This window comes from Oncorhynchus gorbuscha, linkage group LG10, assembly GCF_021184085.1.
Source record: "Oncorhynchus gorbuscha isolate QuinsamMale2020 ecotype Even-year linkage group LG10, OgorEven_v1.0, whole genome shotgun sequence".
Lineage (NCBI taxonomy): Eukaryota > Metazoa > Chordata > Actinopteri > Salmoniformes > Salmonidae > Oncorhynchus > Oncorhynchus gorbuscha.
In genome coordinates this window covers 7,166,632-7,184,192 of record NC_060182.1, presented here as the reverse complement: position 1 = coordinate 7,184,192, position 17,561 = coordinate 7,166,632, and positions in this window count along the sequence as shown.

Here is a 17,561-nt window from a genome sequence, read left to right as displayed (position 1 = left end):
TTGTGCATGACACAAGTAATGTTTCCAACAATTGTTTACAGACATATTATTTCACTTATAATTCACTGTATAGCAATTCCAGTGGGTCAGAAGTTTACAGACACTAAATTGACTGTGCATTTAAACAGCTTGGAAAATTCCAGAAAATGATGTCATGGCTTTAGAAGCTTCTGATAGGCTAATTGACATAATTTGAGTCAATTGGAGGTGTACCTGTGGATGTATTTCGAGGCCTTCCTTCAAACTCAGTGCCTCTTTGCTAGACATCATGGGAAAATCAAAAGAAATCAGCCAAGACCTCAGAATTTGTTTTACAGACCTCCACAAGTCTGGTTCATCCTTGGGAGCAATTTTCAAATGCCTGAAGGTACCACGTTCATCTGTGTAAACAGTAGTACTCACGTATAAACACCATGGGACCAAGGAGCCGTCATACCGCTCAGGAAGGAGACGCGTTCTGTCTCGTGGAGGTGAACATACTTTGGTGCAAAAAGTGCAAATGAATCCCAGAAGAATAGCAAAGGACCTTGTGAAGATGCTGGAGGAAACAGGTACAAAAGTGTCTATATCCACAGTAAAACTAGTCCTATATCGACATAACATGAAAGGCCGCTCAGCAAGGAAGAAGCCACTGCTCCAAAACCACCATTAAAAAAGCCAGACTATGGTTTGCAAATGCACATGTGTCAAATATCATACTTTTTGGAGAAATGTCCACTGGTCTGATGAATCAAAAATAGAACTGTTTGGCCATAATGACCATCATTATGTCTGGAAGTAAAAGGGGGAGGCTTGCTAGCCGAAGAACACCATCCGAACCGTGAAGCACGGGGTGGCAGCATCAAGTTGTGGGGGTGCTTTGCTGCAGGAGGGACTGGTGTACTTCACAAAATAGATGGCATCATGACACAGGAAAATTATGTGGATATATTGAAGCAACATCTCAGGACATCAGTCATGAAGCTAAAGCTTGGCTGCAAATGGGTCTTCCAAATGGACAATGACCCTAAGCATACTTCCAAAGTTGTGGCAAAATGGCTTAAGGACAACAAAGTCAAGGTATTGAAGTGACCATCACAAATCCCTGACCTCAATCCAATAGAAAATGTGTGGGCAGAACTGAAAAGGCGTGTGCGAGAGAGAAGGCCTACAAATCTCACTCAGTTACACCAGCTCTGTCAGGAGGAATGGGCTAAAATTCACCCAACTTATTGTGGGAAGCTTGTGGAAGGCTACCCGAAACGTTTGACCCAAGTTCAACAATTTAAAGGCAATGCTACCAAATAATAATTGAGTGTATGTGTAACGCTCGTCCTCTTCTTCTGACGAGGAGTAAGAGATATCGGACCAATTTGCAACGTGGTAAGTGTCAATTTTAATATGTAAAACTGAACACTACAAAATACAAAATAACAAAGTGAAAGAACGAAACAAACGAAACAGTCCCGTGTGGCACAGACACTGACACGGAAAATAAGCACCCACAACTCAAAAGTGAAACCAGGTTACCTAAGTATTGTTCTCAATCAGGGACAACGATTGACAGCTGCCTCTAATTGAGAACCATACCAGGCCAAACACAGAAATCCCAAATCATAGAAAAAAGAACATAGACAACCCACCCAACTCACGCCCTGACCATACTAAAGCAAAGACATAATAGAAGAACTAAGGTCAGAACGTGACAGTATGTAAACTTCTGCCACACTGGGAATGTGATGAAAGAAATAAAAGCTGAAATATATCATTCTCTCTCCTTATTATTCTGACATTTCACATTCTTGAAACAAAGTGGTGATCCTAACTGACCTAAGACAAATAATTGTTACTCTGATTAAATGTCAGGAATTGTGAAAAACGGAGTTTAAATGTATTTGGCTAAGGTGTATGTAAACATCCGACTTCAACTGTATTAATGCCAAAATAACGTGCAAAACAGGCAACAACAATGAGGGTTGGCCACTGGGTAGCTTGCTGTGTGTGTTGGCTTCTAATTATAAGACTTTGTAGACGTTAATTGCACTGTTTATTGTGCTGCACATTTTCCTTCTGTTCCACTGAATGCAATTTAGATGTTCTATTTTGACTCTACATTTGTTTTCAGAATATAACACAGAACACATAGGCCTATTTTTTTTATTTCAATATCCCACAATCCACCAGGATTAACAAAACCCTATTGTTATCCCATTAATTTCCATCAATAATTAGTCAAAAATAATTGCACCTGAATTTATCCCTGAAAATATTATTATATTTTCCCTTAAAGCTTTTAACCAATTAACATGATGTATTAACATAATGTGTGCTGCAATTTTGAATTGTAATATCAGTAGCTAAATAATGAGGTAGGTAAATAATTTCCAGCTTAATCTTGGTTTGGGAATCTATGCCTCGCTTAGCAATAGATCTCTGTTGCAGCCTGCTTGCTCGAGCACATCCGTCAACATTCCATACTGCCTATTGGGACAAAATGCCTGGTAGGCTATACAACAACGCAGCTGGAAAACAACCACAGATTCTTGAAATAAACTCAGCAAAAAAAGAAACTGTATTTATTTTCAGCAAATTTAACGTGTAAATATTTGTATGAACATAACAAGATTCAACAACTGAGACATAAACTGAACAAATTCTACAGCCATGTGACTAACAGAAATGGAATAATGTGTCCCTGAACAAAGGGGGGGGGGTCAGTATCTGGTGTGGTCACAAGCTGCATTAAGTACTGCAGTTCATCTCCTCCTCATGGACTGCACCAGATTTGCCAGTTCTTGCTGTGAGATGTTACGCAACTCTTCCAAAAAGACCCCTGCATGTTCCCGGACATTTATTGGGAGAATGGCCCTAGCCCTCACCCTCCGATCCAACAGGTCCCAGATGTGCTCAATGGGATTGAAATCCGGGCTCCTTGCTGGCCATGGCAGAACAATGACATTCTTGTCTTGCAGGAAATCACACACAGAACGAGCAGTATGGCTGGTGGCATTGTCATGCAGGAGTGTCATGTCAGGATGAGTCTGCAGGAAGGGTACTACATGAGGGAGGAGGATGTCTTCCCTGTAACGTATAGCGTTGAGATTGCCTGCCATGACAACAAGCTCAGTCCGATGATGCTGTGACACACTGCCCCAGACCATGACGGACCCTGCACCTCCAAATCGATCCCGCTCCAGAGTACAACCCTCGGTGTAACGCTCATTCCTTCGACGATAAACGTGAATCTGACCATCACCCCTGGTGAGACAAAAAGCTAGTCCTGGCTGGTTCAGCGACGGTGGGTTTGTGCCAATAAGGCGACGTTGTTGCCGGTGCTGTCTGGCGAGGACCTGCCATACAACAGGCCTACAAGCCCTCAGTCCAGCCTCTCTCAGCCTATTGCGGACAGTCTGATGGAGGGATTGTGCATTCCTGGTGTAACTTGGGCAGTTGTTGTTGCCATCCTGTACCTGTCCTGCAGGTGTGATGTTCGGATGTACCGATCCTGTGCAGGTGTTGTTACACATGGTCTGCCGCTGCGAAGATGATCAGCTTGTCTTCCTGTTCTCCTGCATTCTGGTTTTATTTTTGTAAGTAAAGCGACGGTTTGTTGGCGAGAAGAACGTCAAGAAAAGTTTTGCTAGCTAGTTAGCTGGCTAATTTTATCTAGCTAACGTTAGAGCTCTGGCTAATGCCCTGTACACATCACAACATATTTCATTACACTGTACGTCATCTTCACACACCGAACGCCATCTTCACAGAGTTGTCCCGCTACTGAATGGAGATGTGTAGTGTTTGCAACGCAAGATGGAGATCTCTCATCAGAGATCGCACTCTGAACAAAAATATAAATGTACATTTAACATGTAATGTGCTGGTCCCATGTGTCATGAGCTGAAATGAAAGAAACCAGAAATGTTCCATATGCACAAAAAACTTGTTTCCCTCCAATGTTGTGCACACATTTGTCTACATCCCTGTTAGTGAGCATTTCTCCTTTGCCAAGATAGTCCATCCACCTGACAGTTGTGGCATATCAAGAAGTTGATTGAACAGCATGAATATTACACAGGTGACCCTGTTATAGAAAAATAAAAGGCCACTAAAATGTGCAGTTTTGTCACACAACACAATGCCACAGGTGTCTTAAGTTTTGAGGGAGCGTGCAATTGGCATGCTGGCTGCAGGAATGTCCACTAGAGCAAAATAATTGAATGCTAATTTCTTTACCATAAGCCGCCTCCAACATTATTTTAGACAATTCGGCAGTACGTCCAACCGGCCTCACAACTGCAGACCACGTGTATGGCATTGTGTGAGCGAGCAATTTGCTGATGTCAATGTTGGGAACAGAGTGCCCCATGGTGGTGGTTGAGTTATGTTATGGGCAGGAAGAAGCTATGGACAATGAACACAATTGCATTTCATCGATGGCATCCGTCACCATCAACTCATGTTTCAGCATGATAATGCACGGCTCCATGTCCTGTAAGCTGAAAAAATCCCAGTTCTTCCATGGCCTGCATACTCACCAGACATGTCACCCATTGAGCATGTTTGGGATGCCCTGGTTGGACGTGTACGACAGCGTGTTCCAGTTTCAGCCAATATCCAGCAACTTCACAAAGCTATTGAAGAGGAGTGGGACAATATTCCACAGGCCAAAAATCAACAGCCTGATCAACTCTATGCAAAGGAGATGCATGATGCAAATGGTGGTCATGCCAGATACTCAATGGTTTTCTGATCTACGCCCCTACCGTTAAAAAAAAGATATCTGTGACCAACAGATACATATCTGTGTTCCCAGTCATGTGAAATCCATAGATTTCAGTTGACTGATTTCCTTATATGAACTGTAACTGTAAAATATTTGAAATTGTTGTAATGTTGTGTTTATATTTTTGTTCAGTATATTTCGGCAGATATTACTTTTTTTATTTTCTAGGGAGTTTTTCCTAGTCACCATGCTTCTACATCGGCATTTCATCCTGTTTGGGGTTTTAGGCTGGGTCTCTGTACTTTGTTACTACATCTGCTGATGTAAAAAAAGGCTTTATAAATACATTTGATTTGATTTGATTCAAGACAGGATAACTGTATTGTTTCAGGTGATAAAACATGTTTTCCTCAGTTACTTTTTTCTAAACTTGTTTATCTAACTTTATAACAAATGACATTACCATCACAATAAAGTTAAATGGGAGGCAACAGTCATAATATAATTGGCTTAAAACTGCTTCAGGATTGTTGCGTCCCCTGTGGGACAGTTGAGCTAACTTAGGCTAATGCGATTAGCATGAGGTTGTAAGTAACAAGAACATTTCCCAGGACAAAGACATATCTGATATTGGCAGAAAGATAAATTCTTGTTAATCCAACTGCAATATCCAATTTACAGTAGCTGTTACAGTGAAATAATAACATGCTATTGTTTGAGGAGAGTGCACAGTTTGAACATGAAACGTTATTAATAAACACATTAGGCACATTTGGGCAGTCTTGATACATTTTTAACAGAAATGCAATGGTTCCTTGGATCAGTCTAAAGCTTTGCACATACACTGCTGTCATCTAGTGGTCAAAATATAAATTGCACGTGGGCTGGCATAATACATTATGGCCTTTTTCTTGCATTTCAAAGACTATGGTACTATTGTTTTTAAACAGTTGTATTTTTCTTTGTATTATCTTATACCAGATCAACGTGTTATATTCTCCTACATTCCTTTAACATTTCCACAAGCTTCAAAGTGTTTCCTTTTAAATGGTATCAAGAATATGCATAGATTTGGGTATGTCATTTTAGGCAACAACAATAAAAGGGGCCAATCCTTAAGATAATATAAATGGGTAATTGTTTACAAGTTGCTAGATATCCCATAAAGCCTTCACCTGTAACAAGTGAGCTGAGAGTCGGGAAGCAAGTTCAGGGAGTGTTTTAATAAATAAATGTAACATGTACAAAACAAGAAACCACGAACAACGTGGACATGACACAGAAACAGAAACAATGATGCCTGGGGAAGGAATCAAAGGGAGTGACAGATATAGGGAAGGTAATCAAGGAAGTGATGGGAGTCCAGGTGAGTCTGACGACGCACAGGTGCACGTAACTATGGTGACAGGTGTGCACCATAACGAGCAGCCTGGTGACCTAGAGGCTGGAGCACACGTGACATCACCCGAAAACCACATATTTTAATCTTCTTCTGTGGTTTGCTGTCTATCTCTCTCCATCTGTCTGCCTGGCTGCCAGATTGATGAGGGAAAAAATAATCAATGTACTTGCTGGGCTAAGTCTAACTTAGTAAAGACAGGTTTTCTGCAGTAGCTTGGTTAATGAACTTAAGGGTTATTCATGATTTGTCTCTGTCTTAATAGTTCCTGAAACATGTCAATGGCCTGATGCATGGCCTCTACAGCAGTGCTAGGCCACCCACTCAATTACCGCTAACCTATTCTGCCACATCCCCGGGGAAGGAGAGAGCAGAACTACCCCTTCCTTAAATCCATTGACAGTTTTGTGTGTTAGTAGTTATTTTTGTGTGTCTTTGATACTCTGATTTTCAATGTTTCATTGATTCCTACTGACCAACTCGGTAAGAGCAAGGTTGGTAGGAGCTAGTTCGGTAAGAGCTAGGTTGGTAAGAGATAGGTTTGGACAAGCTATGCTGATGATCATTCACGTTTTTTTTTCTCTGCATCAGGTCTCACTGAGACTAGATTCCCCAAAGAGACATGCTATTCAGCTGCCCATAATTGCCTGATCTTAGTGTACATAGATTAAGGCTGGTGGCGGTGGTGTAATGGTGTGGGGAATGTTTTCACCTTAGGTCCCTTGATACCCTTGATACCGCCTCTCCTCCCAGTTCTCTGCTGCCAATGACTGGAACGAACTACAAAAATCTCTGAAACTGAATCTCTGAAGGCCGGCTCATAGCCGAGTGACTGAGTGAAAACTATGCAAAACTACAAAGGAACAAACAAAACAGGATCATACCTGGAGCAGAGAGAGAAGAGGGATTAGTGAAGCCGTTTAAATACCCTGAGCCCAAGTGACTCCGATCACTAACGACCCTCCTCTGCCTGCAGGAGGAACCGCCCCTGCACTGCAGAGGAGGGGCCGTGACAGGAAACTCTTACCTCACTCACTAGCTTTATGCACCAGCTGTCAGAGCAGCTCACAGATTACTGCACCTGTACATAGCCCATCTATAATTTAGCCCAAACAACTATCTCTCCCCCTACTGTATGTATTTATTTATTTAGCTCCTTTGCACAACATTATTTCTATCTCTACCTTGTACATTCTTCCACTGCAAATCTACCATTCTAGTGTTTTACTTGCTATATTGTATTTCCTTCGCCACCATGGCCTTTTTTTGCCTTTACCTGCCTTATGTCACCTCATTTGCTCACATTGTATATATACTTATTTTTCTACTGTATTATTGACTGTATGTTTGTTTTACTCCATGTGTAACTCTGTGTTGTTGTATGTGTTGAACTGCTTTGCTTTATCTTGACTAAGGTCGCATTGTAAATGAGAACTTGTTCTCAACTTGCCTACCTGGTAAATAAAGGTGAAATAAAAAAATACCAATGGAGAAAATTTTCCATGCCCTGAAGAATTCAGGCTGTTCTGAAAGCAAAGGAGGGTCTGACCCGGTACTAGATGTGTGTACCTAATAAACTGGCCACTAAGTGCGTAGCACAATCAGTAGGGGTGACTACTAGGCGCTGTCTACAAGTAGTCCCACTCACTGGCATTTGGGTCGTTGTCTATAAGTAGTCCTACTCACTGGCATTTGGGTCGCTGTCTATAAGTAGTCCTGCTCAGTGGCATTTGGGTCACTGTCTACTAGTAGTCCTGCTCAGTGGCATTTGGGTCGTTGTCTATAAGTAGTCCTACTCACTGGCATTTGGGTCGTTGTCTATAAGTAGTCCTACTCACGGGCATTTCGGTCGTTGTCTATAAGTAGTCCTACTCACTGGCATTTGGGTCGTTGTCTATAAGTAGTCCTACTCACTGGCATTTGGGTCGTTGTCTATAAGTAGTCCTACTCACTGGCATTTGGGTCACTGTCTACAACTAGGCCAACTCACTGGCATTTGGGTTGCTGTCTGTGGTGCTGAAAGTCGCCTGTTTGTGCAGGGCAATTGTGTAGGGCACAAGCTATGTGAATGTTTGTGTAATGGTTACACCACCTACCTGCTGCTGTATGGTGGTTGGTTGTGGTTGTTTGATGATTATCTTTGTGGTCGTGTCATAGCAATAAACACAGTAGCAGAAATCTGCTTTATGAGCCTTTAAGAAGCTCAATAGAAAGTGCCAAAACGGCCCCAGACCTCACCACACGTCACTGGGTTTTAAAGCCTAAAGCCCCGGTCGGTTCTCTGATCTCAACCTACCCTTGGCATGACACCACACAGGAAATCAGATCAGCCTGTTGGGAGTTTCAGGGTTCCCTTCTCCTGCCCCTTCCCCCTTCTCTGCCCGATACTGGATAAGGGCTCCCCTGCACTCTCCTCCCCCCGCCTTGTCCTGACCCTCTCCACTTCCTTGCTGCCCTCCATGGTTGTGGTCTTAGTCCTGGCTTTAAGGCACAGACAGACAAACAGACAGCCAAGTAGGGTGACCCCAACCTTCTGAGCCCTTCCCCTCTCACCCTAGTAGCCCCAGGCCATAGCCTGCTTCCTGTCTCTCTCTTTTGCATTCACTTTCTTGTTATTGTTGTGGTTCTCTCTCTCTCTCTCACTCTCTCATTCTCTCTCTCTCCATTTCTCTCGCTCACTCTCTATTTCTCTCTCTCTCAATTTCTCCCTCTCTATTTTCCTCTCTCCCCTCCTCTCTCTCCCCCCTCTATCTCGCCCCCTCTCTTTCTCTCGGTCTGTCTTACTCTCTCTACACACACTCACACATCTCAAGGCACTAGTTTTTTTCAGACAATTGCTAAAATAATGTGACACAGTCAAAGCACAAAGAGAGGAGGTCAAAGGTTCGCATATCCTCTGGTTATGAATGAGTAGTACAGCAGGTTATGGATGAGTAGGCAGGACTTTAACAGGCCTATTGTATCACGTTGAATTCGAAGAAAGAAAAGCAACAGAGCTGACCTCTTCCTTCCATGGACACGGTGGGTGATCCTCCTGATCCTCCAACAGCATGTAGATGGAGAGTTGACAAGCTGCTCGTCAGTCGATACTCATACAAGACTCCCACTATTAACCCAAATTCTGTCAGGGCCTGAGTATACACATTGTCAACATGTGTCTGTCTTTGTCTGGCTGTCAGCCCCTGAAGCCCTTCCTCTCACTATAGACCAGGGTGACGGTCGGTCCAACCTGGGGTTTGCATTAAGATAGGAGAAGGAAACATGAGAAAGAGGAGGGAAGGGGTAATTCAATTACACACCATGAATGCACAGAGATGATCCCATATGACCGGCCTGGGCCTTTCCTTCAGAGGTCCCCTCACAGAGCCCAGTCTGTGGTCAGCGGTTCGTGAGAGGAGAGGCTCGGAGGCCAGCTGAGGGACGTGACTGGCAGCTACCGACCCCTGGGTCAGCACTCAGACAGGAAGAGAGGTGCAGGCTGGGAAATAGGAGTTGTAGTTGGGTTTGTGTGGAGAATAGTGAATGAAGGGAGAAGGGAGACATGGGGTGTTCTGTCCTCTCTCTGACCTTTTATTCAAATGAGGCCAAATACACTGAGGCACTGAGGTCCAGTGAATCAGTGAATGTGATTCATTCACAGATGACTACATCAGAGAGAAGGGCTACAGTGTGTTATTTTCTAAGCAGATTCTGCCAGTAACACATCCATCTGCCAGCAACACATCCGTCTGCCAGTAAAACATCAATGCTGCGTTGTGTCCAAAATGGCACCGTCTCAGGCCAAACATAATGCTACTTAGGAAATAGGATGACATTTCAGATTTGCCCCTGGTAAAACCCACCAAAGTCCATTCTGAGCTATGGAGGAAGCTGCGTAAGGTAACTGATACTCTGACTACATTTTCTTGTTCCATGTAAACAACGTAAAACCTTTTTTGTTTTTTGTCGGCATCATTGAACAGTAGCATAGTGCTGTGTGTGGAGGACCAGAAGGGTTAAGCTCCGTCAGTCAGTCCGATTGTGATAAATACCTCTCTGCTAATAAAGGACAGGCCAAAAGAGAGAAACCCTTTCTTCACTTACAACCCACATTCTGCAAGAATCCATAAACAGCCACCTTAGCAGAACCATCTGGGGTAGCTGCGGTTAGCTAAGCCCGAACACAGGAGAGTACTGAGTGGACCCGCGCTAAAGCTAAAGATAAATCATCCCTAAATGTGTTTATAGTGGATGGGACCTCTGGCGATGCGTCCCCATGGCCCGAGGGACATGATTGAATTAGAGGTGGTCGGAGGAACAAACCAACAATGACAGTGAAGCTGCAGTAGAGCCAGAGCAGTGTGTGTGTGTGTGTGTGTGTGTGTGTGTGTGTGTGTGTGTGTGTGTGTGTGTGTGTGTGTGTGTGTGTGTGTGTGTGTGTGTGTGTGTGTGTGTGTGTGTGTGTGTGTGTGTGTGTGTGTGTGTGTGTGTGTGTGTGTGTGTGTGTGTGTGTGTGGGAGAGAGAGAGAGCACGAGAGTGAGGATACAAGGCCATGGGATTTTGATTAGGTGTCCTAGGCCGGAGGACAGGAACCTCCTCTCGGGTCCTCCTATTCTAACCTCCAACCTGTTGTCACGCTTCACCTCTTCCCCCGGATACAAGGCACTGGTAGAACATCTTAAGCCGTTACACATGGGGAAAGAGTACTGAGAGCAGCACCTGTGGAAGGAGAGGATTAAATCACCTTTCAGGACTTGTTAAGAGAATAGCCTAAAACAGAAAGAGAGGAAGTATCATCCACATGTAGAAGTGCATTAAAATTACATTAATAATTGTTACAACCAAATACAGGCCTAAAATACAGAGGGAAGTGTCTTCCAAAATAAATAAACCAACAAAAATTAACAAAGATGATTAACTAATATTATAATAAATATATAGCCATACTGATTGAAAATATGTGTTGGCTATCAAAAACATCACTGTGATCAAATAAACTCTGAAGAAAAAAATTAAATCTAAATAATGAAGTGGTATATCCATTTCTGGTTCCAATGTCACAAGACTAGACATTTCACAACACAATCAAACATTATTTTCAGGAGCCATAATTGTCTGATTCATCCAGTCATGAATGAGAGGAAAAGAGAGTCTCTTTATATTGACGCGGCAGAACGGATGAGCTCTAGGCTTTAGTGTCTTCAGAGCGCTACACGACATTCATGGCAGTTTTCTGCCATCATTACCACACCAATAATTTATCACAGAGTGGCTGAACATAATGTATGATGAAAACGATTAAACCTTTGAAAAATATAGCGAGTAAACAAAGTTCAACTGGGGACACTCTTGAGAGAGATTTCATTTTTGTTGAGTTGCTTTTTTTTTGCAGTGGCCTATTGTAAATGTAAGCCTACATGGATTTGAATACACTCAAATGTGCTTACAGTAATTTCAGAAATAATTCATTAGCAGATTATTCAGTATAGACTATAGATAATTATATTAGCAGATTATTCAGTATAGACTATAGATAATTATATTAGCAGATTATTCAGTATAGACTATAGATAATTATATTAGCAGATTATTCAGTATAGACTATAGATAATTATATTAGCAGATTATTCAGTATAGACTATAGATAATTATATTAGCAGATTATTCAGTATAGACTATAGATAATTATATTAGCAGATTATTCAGTATAGACTATAGATAATTATATTAGCAGATTATTCAGTATAGACTATAGATAATTATATTAGCAGATTATTCAGTATAGACTACAGATAATTATATTAGCAGATTATTCAGTATAGACTATAGATAATTATATTAGCAGATTATTCAGTATAGACTATAGATAATTATATTAGCAGATTATTCAGTATAGACTATAGATAATTATATTAGCAGATTATTCAGTATAGACTATAGATAATTATATTAGCAGATTATTCAGTATAGACTATAGATAATTATATTAGCAGATTATTCAGTATAGACTATAGATAATTATATTAGCAGATTATTCAGTATAGACTATAGATAATTATATTAGCAGCGCATACATGTTTCCAAATTATTTTCAAATTTGATCTAAATATCGAAACAGCATAATTTCATTATAAACATGGACGTTTCTGTTAGAGAGAATATAAAATAGTCATAGAAACCAAAATAGCATAAAATAGACTATTACAATAACTTGTTGAATAGGCTGCAAGTCAAGAGTTAAAATATGTTTTAACAGGACTTATTACTGTGTAATTATCCAGCAGTGTGACAATATTGCAATACCCATTGCAATGTACTCAGTTAGGCCTATTATATTAGGCCTACAATAGTCTAATCGTGTTGTAATTGTAAGTCGCTCTGGATAAGAGCGTCTGCTAAATGACTTAAATGTAATGTAATGTTATAAGAAAGTTTGTAAAATTGGTTAAATCATCTGAAACTGGGCAAATGTCTCATCTAAACATTAAAATGTTATTCCTTTACTAGTGTTGTGGAATGTGTCTTCAATACTTAGGGGTAATATACAGAGATGGTAAACAGCCAAACGTGCTTAAAGCTTCACCCGCGGTCACGGGACGGACATCACTTGAGAACACTCCTCACGCGAACGAGTTCCTGGGGACCATTGTTATATTGCTTATATATATTTGAGAATAAAGCATTGAAACAGGGCTTAACACTGTCAGCAAAATTCGGGATACATCATTACGAAGTCTGCAGAGTTAAACACTGATAATTACTCACGTTTTTCTTCTTCTCAACTCCAGGCTGAGCGTCCAGGACTCGTGCTGACAACAACAGGAACACTTTGCTGCATAACAAGTGACGTTTTTAAGAGAAAAAAAAGAAAAAAAAGCTATGATACAATTGAAACATTTGAGGAAAATTATCAATTATACACAGGAATCTCCATGCAATTATTTAGCCACAAATAGCAATCAAAAGTCAGGTTGGTGGAGGACAGTCAACAAAGTCGGGGTGGGATACAGAGCGGTGGCAGGCCTAATCAATGTGACAATTACAATTTGATTTGAATCTGGGGAATGATAGGCCTACCCTGAAGACGAACTGTGGGTTGCTTTTAACACCCTGCTTTCCTTTACAGCAAGATTAAGTATAAAAGGAAAATGTGATAAAAGAAAATGGCTTATTTAAAGTTGTGCCCTATAGAAGTCAGTCTCAAATGACACCCTACTCCCTATGTAATTCACTACTTCCCTATGTAGTACACTATTTTTGACTAGGACCCGTAAGCCCCTGGTCAAAAGTAGTGCCCTATGGAAAGGGAAAGGAGAATACCTAGTCAGTTGTCCAACTGAATGTATTCAACTGAAATGTGTCTTCCACATTTAACCCAACCCCTCTGAATCAGAGAGGTGCGGGGGGGGCTGCCTTAATCGACATCCACGTCTTTGGTGCCCGGGGAACAGTGAGTTAACTGCCTTGCTCAGGGGCAGAACGACAGATTTTTACCTTGTCAGCTCAGGGGATTCGATCTTGCAACCTTTCAGTTACTAGTCCAATGCTCTAACCACTATGAGGGTGGGCTCTTGTGCTTCGCTCTGTGTCTGCAGAGCTGAAACTTAATACAGGAAGATATATACTGCACTGTACTGAGTCTAACCAAGGCCTAAAAGAAAGAGATGACTTCTTCTTTCTCCTTTTACAGACTGATAGAGATTGCTGTCAGATGCTTGGATCATGTAGGACGCTTGATAATACTTTATTATAACAGTGTTATAGCAATTCCTCATTCTGAAACCTGACACTGTTATAACGACGCCTTATTCCGTATCTTCACATTCTGTCTACATGACATGATTGGGAGGTGCTCAGCCTACAGAGCCAAGAATATAACGAAAGCAAGTTCTCTCTTTGACAGAACGATTCCATATTGTTTAAAAAACACTCAGTCATATTTGTTTTGGGGCAGAGGCAGAGAGCCAGCTTGGGAGAAGGAGAGAGGGAATAGGATGGTTAGTATCTAGATAAAGTGCAGCTCAATAGCCTCTGGTCTGGGCTTGGGTCTGGGTTGACTGTAGCTCTGTGTAGCTACGTACTTGCCAAACGCGGGTACAGCCATCGCAGGCCTTTGTTCCTAGCCAATCAGAGGCAGCTGTGTAAGCCCAGCGCTGCAGGATAGCTGAGGTCATCTCTTCGGATGCTGCTACAGCCTCCAGCACAGAGCCATTTACACTGAGTATGCAAAACATTAAGAAAACCTTCTCTTTCCATGAAATAGACTGACCAGGTGAATCCAAGTGAAAGATATGATCCTTTATTGATGTTACCTGTTAAATCCACTTCAATCAGTGTAGATGAAGGGGAGGAGACAGGTTAAAGAAGGGTTTTTTGAGTAAATTGAGACATGCGTTGTGTATGTATGCCATTCAGAGGGTGAATGGGCAAAACAAACGATTTAGGTGCCTTTGAATGGGTTATGGTAGTAGGTGACCGGTTTGTGTCAAGAACTGCAGCGCTGCTGAGTTTTTTACGCACAACAGTTTCCTGTGTGTATCAAGAATGGCCCACCACCCAAAGGACATCCAGCCAATTTCACACAACTGTGGGATGAATTGGAGTCGACATGGGCCGGCTTCCCTGTGGAACTTTCTACAACTTGTAGAGGCCATGCATATAATATTTTAAATTGTTCTCAGGGCCAAAGGTCGGGTGCAATTCAATATTAGGTGTTAGGCCAATGCAGTTGAACGTTCTGAGAACGACACTTTGTCATCCATAGCCGTTTATAAGTGATAATTTGTTTTCAAAACCTATGTAGATATCCAATGAAACCAGATATGCAATTTGTTATCACTACAACACAGTAAAGACTTGGATACGTTATCCCAGATGTTAATCAATAAAAATTTATGTTAAATTTGCTGCACTGTTCTGCTTGTTTACAGTGGGTCATTTCATCCGGAACATCAATACATGACATATTGTTACATCCCCAACATGACATATTGTTAATTCACCAACATGACATATTGTTACATCACCAACATTACATATTGTTACATCACCAACATTACATATTGTTACATCACCAACATTACATATTGTTACATCACCAACATGACATATTGTTACATCCCCAACATGATATATTGTTACATCATCAACATGACATATTGTTACATCACCAACATTACATATTGTTACATCACCAACATTTCATGAACAAAGATCTATATGGGCGCTAACATGGCGGCCGTTCTAGAACCTGGCCTAACTCTCTATATCAGAGTTTCTTCAGGTTATTCAGCTTGAGAATCAAGTGAGAAATGTACTGTCCTCGATCGACCCAAATTAAGAGTTAACTCTCACATGCTCAAGGCCCACTTTGGGTTACAAAACATAGTTTAAGAAACCCTGTTGCTAGTCAAATCGAAGGTGTCCGTATCAATTCCAATATTAGGATTATTATTTTTTTTCTAAAAATAAATTATGGAAAGAGATATAGGTTAAATAAATAAGATTCTGTTTCGATTCAAAATATGTGTGGTTTTTCCCACTCACAAAATATAATGTACCTACACTGTGAGCGCTGTGGCTTAGCTGGTTGAAGTACCTGTCTTGAAAACAGGAGCTCCTGAGTTTGAAACTCATTGGGGGAGAAGGTTAGAGGGGTGGGAACTCTGGCTTTCTCATCCAATGGGTTTTGAGAAGGAGGCGAGGAGGACTCCTTTTAAGTGAGCTAGCTAACAAGCTAACTTTGACATTCAGCCAGAGTGTTCCCCTGTGGATTGTCCACATCACTGTATTATTGAGTACCCCAATATCTCCCCCTAATGCTCAAGTTCAGGTAGCTCGCTGTGATAGTATAGAGGTTAGTACTCTGTCTTGTGGCTGCAGCAGATTCAAGTCCTGATCATGGCATTGCATTACACAATGTCATGGCCAAAAGGCTGTATTCTGAACTAGTTCAAACTTACTGTGCAAGCTAAATAACTAGGCAACCCTGCCAAATTCCCCCAGATCATAGTAGCTGCCCCTGACCTCTCCCTAATGGGTGCATGATTTGGTTTTTACCCTTGCACTACACAGCTGATTCAAATAATCAAAGCTTGATAATTTGTCGGTTATTTGAATCAAATGTTTAGTGCTAGGGCAAAAATCTAAATGTGTGCCTCCTGAGGGGCGCAGTGATCCAAGGCACTGCGTAGCAGTGTTGTGGTGTCACTACAGCCTGTGGTTCGATCCCAGTATTGACCGGGATCCCCATAGGGTGTTGCACAATTGGCCCAGGGGAGTGTTTGGCTGGTTGGGCCTTATGTGGCTCATTGCACTCTAGAGACTCCTTGTGGTGGGTCGGGTGCCTGCAGGCTGTTGTCAGTTGAATGTTGTTTCTTGTGACACATTGGTGCAGCTGGCCTCTGGGTTGAGTGGTTGGTTAGAAGCGTGGCTTAGTGGGTCATGTTTCGGGACCTTTGCCTCTCCTGAGCCTGTTGGGGAGTTGCAGCGATGAGACAAGATCATAATCATGGAATTGGGGAGAAAAGGGGGATAAAAATATATATATATAATAGGTTCACCCGGGGAGTCGAAGAAGTTTTGAGAAGGAGGGAAGAAGAGAGGAAAGTGAACGTGAGGAGTAATGCAATTGAGATTCTCTCAATGTCACGACAAAAGGGCTCTTTTCGAATGAATTAAAATGCACTAACTGTGTAAATCTAAACTGTAAATCTAACTACAAACTGTGACATTAGCTGAATTGGCTAACAACTCAAGCATTTAGCCAGCTTGTATATGTCACAGTGCCAGTTTGAGTAGCCCAGTATCTCATCTCTACAATCAAGCTCTGGTAGCTCGCCGTGATTGTATACATTACATTACATTTAGTGGTTAGTACTCTGCAACCCCGTATTTAAATCAGAGTCACAGCATTGCGATGTCCTGGCAAATGGGCTGTATTTTGAGGTTACAACATTCTGTTTAATCTAACTGGTAAGGCTAACATGCTAACATGCTAACATGCTGACTCGACCAGGCGTTCACATGCACCATCGCGCGCATGTTGATTTTGCCCATCCAGATTAGACGCGATCAGGACAACCGATTTAGCTAGCTAAATTGCCACAAATGTTTAATCTCTTTTCAACCTCTCCCCAAATTAATATTGTTGGTTCGGAGTTTTGTTTTGATATTTCAACCTCCGTGTCCTGATTGCGTCTGGTGTGGATGGACAAAACCAACATGCGGGCGATGGCGTACACGGACGCACGCATGTGCCTGTTCTAGTAACTGTAAATTAACTAACAAATGAGACAACCCTGCTATTGGACACAGTCCTTCAGCTCATAGTAGGTTAATACATTTGATTCATTTGCTAGTCCAGAGGTTCTTAAACTTTCAGGATATTTTATTTTGCTGGACAAAGATATGGGTTAAATAAATAAGATTCGGTTTCAATAAAAATATGTGTTGCTTTTCAGACCCGCAATCAATAATGT